The 5,549-nt window shown below is 40.4% G+C and overlaps 1 non-coding gene across 1 annotated transcript; it reads left to right on the forward strand.

The window, feature by feature from the left end:
* The first annotated feature begins 2,659 nt into the window (after positions 1-2,659).
* LOC112804508 (small nucleolar RNA R71) lies at positions 2,660-2,767 on the forward strand. The gene has a single exon (XR_003203121.1). It is a non-coding gene; the product is annotated as a small nucleolar RNA R71 (small nucleolar RNA).
* Positions 2,768-5,549: the final 2,782 nt, after the last annotated feature.

Raw genomic sequence — 5,549 nt, forward strand, 5'->3', positions numbered from 1 at the left:
TCATGCCTTCTCAGTTGAACTGGTTTCCCTCTTGAATCTCTCTTTTATTAAACGCCCTCTTCACAAATGTCTATGAGGACTTGGTCCAACCTTTGATCAAATTTGACCCTTCTTCATGGCCACAACTTCATAGAAGTGGTCTTGATGCATCCTTGAGATGAATCTCTCCATCTCCCTTGACTCGGAGGTGAAAGCTTTTGCCTTCCCTTTCCTCTTTTTAGAGGTTTCTCCGGCCTTGGATGCCATAAATGGTTATGGAAAAACAAAAAGCAACGCTTTTACCACACCAAACTTAAAAGGTTTGCTCGTCCTCGAGCAAAAGAAGAAAGAAGAGAGTAGAAGAAGAAGGAATGAGGAAGAAGGGAATGGCTTTGTGTTTCGGCCATTATGGGTGGGTTTGTGTGGGAAAGTGGTTGAATTTGAATGGTGAGGTAGGAGAGGTTTTATAAAGGATGGAGGTGAGTGGTGAATGGTGAAGAAGAAGAGAGGGTGGTGGGGTTAGTGGGGATCCTGTGGGGTCCACAGATCCTTAGGTGTCAAGGAAAAGTCATCCCTGCACCAAATGGTATTCAAAAACACGTTTTGAGCCAATTCTGGCGTTAAACGCCGGGCTGGTGCCCATTTCTGGCGTTTAACGCCAGGTTCTTGCCCTTTCCTGGCGTTTAACGCCAGTCTGGTGCCCTTTTCTGGCGTTAAACGCCCAGAATGGTGCCAGACTGGGCGTTAAACGCCCAACTACTAGCCTCACTGGCGTTTAAACGCCAGTGAGTTCTTCCTCCAGGGTGTGCTGTTTTTCTTCCTGTTTTGCATTCTGTTTTTGCTTTTTCAATTGATTTTGTGACTTCTCATGATCATCAACCTACAAAAAACATAAAATAACAAAGGAAAATATATAAAATATAACATTAGGTTGCCTCCCAACAAGCGCTTCTTTAATGTCAGTAGCTTGACAGAGGACTCTCATGGAGCCTCACAGATACTCAGAGCCATGTAGGAACCTCCCAACACCAAACTTAGAGTTTGAATGTGGGGGTTCAACACCAAACTTAGAGTTTGGTTGTGGCCTCCCAACACCAAACTTAGAGTTTGACTGTGGGGGCTCTGTTTGACTCTGTTTTGAGAGAAGCTCTTCATGCTTCCTCTCCATGATGATAGAGGGATATCCTTGGGCCTTAAACACCAAGGATTCTTCATTCACTTGAATGATCAACTCTCCTCTATCAACATCAATCACAGCCTTTGCTGTGGCTAGGAAGGGTCTGCCAAGGATGATGGATTCATCCATGCTCTTCCCAGTCTCTAGGACTATGAAATCAGTAGGGATGTAATGGTCTTCAACCTTTACCAGAACATCCTCTACAAGTCCATAGGCTTGTTTTCTTGAGTTGTCTGCCATCTCTAGTGAGATTTTTGCAACTTGCACCTCAAAGATCCCTAATTTCTCCATTACAGAGAGGGGCATGAGGTTTACACTTGATCCTAAGTCACACAAGGCCTTCTTGAAGGTCATGGTGCCTATGGTACAAGGTATAGAAAACTTCCCAGGATCCTGTCTCTTTTGAGGCAGTTTCTGCCTAGACAAGTCATTCAGTTCTTTGGTGAGCAAAGGGGGTTCATCCTCCCAAGTCTCATTTCCAAATAACTTGTCATTCAGCTTCATGATTGCTCCAAGGTAATTAGCAACTTGCTCTTCAGTGACATACTCATCCTCTTCAGAGGAAGAATACTCATCAGAGCTCATGAATGGCAGAAGTAAGTCCAATGGAATCTCTATGGTCTCAGTTTGAGCCTCAGATTCCCATGGTTCCTCATTGGAGAACTCATTGGAGGCCAGTGGACGTCCAGTGAGGTCTTCCTCAGTGGCGTTCACTGCCTCTTCTTCCTCCCAGAATTCGGCCATGTTGATGGCCTTGCACTCTCCTTTTGGATTTTCTTCTGTATTGCTTGGGAGAGTACTAGGAGGGAGTTCAGTAATTTTCTTGCTCAGCTGACCCACTTGTCCTTCCAAGTTTCTGATGGAGGACCTTGTTTCAGTCATGAAACTTTGAGTGGTTTTGATTAGATCAGAGACCATGGTTGCTAAGTCAGAGGTATTCTGCTTAGAACTCTCTGTCTGTTGCTGAGAAGATGATGGAAAAGGCTTGCTATTGCTAAACCTGTTTCTTCCACCATTATTGTTATTGAAACCTTGTTGAGGTCTCTGTTGATCCTTCCATGAAAGACTTGGATGATTCCTCCATGAAGGATTATAGGTGTTTCCATAGGGTTCTCCCATGTAATTCACCTCTTCCATTGAAGGGTTCTCAGGATCATAAGCTTCTTCCTCAGATGAAGCTTTCTTAGTACTGCTTGGTGCGTTTTGCATTCCAGACAGACTTTGAGAAATCATATTGACTTGTTGAGTCAATATTTTGTTCTGAGCCAATATGGCATTCAGAGTGTCAATCTCAAGAACTCCTTTCTTCTGACCAGTCCCATTGTTCACGGGATTTCTTTCAGAAGTGTACATGAATTGGTTATTTGCAACCATTTCAATCAGTTCTTGAGCCTCAGTAGGCGTCTTCTTCAGATGAAGAGATCCTCCAGAAGAGCTATCCAAAGACATTTTGGATAGTTCAGAGAGACCATCATAGAAAATACCTATGATGCTCCATTCAGAAAGCATGTCTGAGGGACACTTTCTGATTAATTGTTTGTATCTTTCCCAAGCTTCATAGAGGGATTCTCCATCCTTCTGTCTGAAGGTTTGGACTTCCACTCTAAGCTTACTCAATCTTTGAGGTGGAAAGAACTTTGCCAAGAAGGCATTGACTAGCTTTTCCCAAGAGTCCAGGCTTTCTTTAGGTTGAGAATCCAACCATATTTTAGCTCTGTCTTTTACAGCAAAAGGGAATAGCATAAGTCTGTAGACCTCAGGGTCAACCCCATTAGTCTTGACAGTGTCACAGATTTGTAAGAATTCAGTTAAAAACTGATGAGGATCTTCCAATGGAAGTCCATGGAACTTGCAATTCTGTTACATTAGAGAAACTACTTGAGGCTTAAGCTCAAAGTTGTTTGCTCCAATGGCAGGGATAGAGATGCTTCTCCCATAAAAGTTGGGAGTAGGTGCAGTAAAGTCACCCAGCACCTTCCTTGCATTGTTGGCATTGTTGTTGTTTTCGGCTGCCATGGGTTCTTCTTGTTTAAAGATTTCTGTTAGGTCCTCTACAGAGAGTTGTGCCTTAGCTTCTCTTAGCTTTCGCTTCAAGGTCCTTTCAGGTTCAGGGTCAGCTTCAACAAGAATGCCTTTGTCTTTGTTCCTGCTCATATGAAAGAGAAGAGAACAAGAAAATGTGGAATCCTCTATGTCACAGTATAGAGATTCCTTGAGGTGTCAGAGGAAAGAAAAGTAGAAGACAGAAGTAGAAAATTCGAACTTATCAAAGAAGAAGGAGTTCGAATTTTGCATTAAGGAATAGTGTTAGTCCATAAATAGAAGGATGTGAGAGGAGGGAAGGTAATTTTCGAAAATTAAGTAAAAGAATTTTGAAAACATTTTGAAAAACATTAATTGATTTTCGAAAATAAGAGTGGGAAAGAAATCAAGTGATTTTTGAAAAAGATTTTGAAATTAGAAGTAAAAAAGATTTGATTGAAAACTATTTTGAAAAAGATGTGATTAAAAAGATTTGATTGAAAAGTTATGGTTTTAAAAAGATATGATTGAAAAGATATGATTTGAAAACAATTTTAAAAGATTTGATTTTGAAAATAACTTGGCTATCAAGAAAAAAGATATGATCCAAACATTAAACCTTTCTCAACAGAAAAGGCAACATACTTGATTTGTTGAATCAAATCATTAATTGATAGCAAGTATCTTTGAAAAAGGAAAGAAATTGATTTTGAAAACATTTGATTGAAAAGATATGATTTGAAAAAGATTTGATTTTGAAAAACTTTTGAAAACTTGAAAAAAATTGATTTGAAAACAAAATCTTCCCCCTTGTGCCATCCTGGCGTTAAACGCCCAGAATGGTGCACATTCTGGCGTTTAACGCCCAAACTACTACCCTTTTGGGCGTTAAACGCCCAGCCAGGCACCCTGGCTGGCGTTTAAACGCCAGTCTGTCTTCTTCACTGGGCATTTTTGAATGCCCAGCTTTTTCTGTGTGATTCCTCTGCAGTATGTTCTGAATCTTCAATTCTCTGTATTATTGCCTTGAAAAGACACAAATTAAAAATATTTTTGGATTTTTAATAATAAGGAATAATCAAAATGCAACTAAAATCAAATAACAATGCATGCAAGACACCAAACTTAGCAGTTTGTATACTACTGACACTAACAGAATGAAAATGCATATGAGACACACAAAAACACTCAAGTCAATTGAATTTAAAGATCAGAGCACGAATATTATCAAGAATTACTTGAGGATTCTTAAGACACATGAATGAATGCAATAAGAATAGAAACATGCAATTGATACTAAACTTAAGATGAGACTCTAGACTCAAACAAGACATATTTTTGGATTTTATGATTTTGTAAATTTTTTTTTTGTGCTTTTTCGAAAATTAAGTGGAAAAAGGTATCAAAATTCTTAATGAGAATTCCAGGAATCATGCAATGTTAGTCTAAAGCTTTAGTCTAAGGAAATTAGACATGGCCGGCCAAGCTTCAGCAGGACATTGCATTCAAGAGCTAAATTGATGAAGATCAATCAGCTTTGGTGATGATAAGAACATCACCTTGAAACACTAGAATTCATTCTTAAGAACTCTGAAGAAAAAATACCTAATCTAAGCAACAAGATGAACCGTCAGTTGTCCAAACTAAACAATCCCCGGCAACGGCGCCAAAAACTTGGTGCGCGAAATTGTGAACAATACTTTTTACAACTCTCATAATCCCCGGTCATGAACCCCAAAAACTTGGTGTTCAATACCATGGCATTACACAACTTCGCACAACTAACCAGCAAGTGCACTGGGTCGTCCAAGTAATAAACCTTACGCGAGCAAGGGTCGATCCCACGGAGATTGTTGGTATGAAGCAAGCTATGGTCACCTTGTAAATCTTAGTCAGGCAGACTCAAATGGATATGGTGATGAACGAAAATAACATAAAAGATAAAGATAGAGATACTTATGTAATTCATTGGTAGGAACTTCAGATAAGCGCATGAAGATGCCTTCCCTTCCGTCTCTCTGCTTTCCTACTGTCTTCATCCAATCCTTCTTACTCCTTTCCATGGCAAGCTTAAGTAAGGGTTTCACCGTTGTCAGTGGCTACCTCCCATCCTCTCAGTGAAAGCGATTGCATATGCTCTGTCACAGCATAGCGGAATTCATCTGTCGGTTCTCAATCAGGCCGGAATAGAATCCAGTGATTCTTTTGCGTCTGTCACTAACGCCCCGCCCTCAGGAGTTTGAAGCACGTCACAGTCATTCAGTCATTGAATCCTACTCAGAATACCACAGACAAGGTTAGACCTTCCGGATTCTCTTGAATGCTGCCATCAGTTCTCGCCTATACCACGAAGATTCTGATCTCACGGAAT

The sequence above is a fragment of the Arachis hypogaea genome, chromosome 5 (assembly GCF_003086295.3).
Source record: "Arachis hypogaea cultivar Tifrunner chromosome 5, arahy.Tifrunner.gnm2.J5K5, whole genome shotgun sequence".
Lineage (NCBI taxonomy): Eukaryota > Viridiplantae > Streptophyta > Magnoliopsida > Fabales > Fabaceae > Arachis > Arachis hypogaea.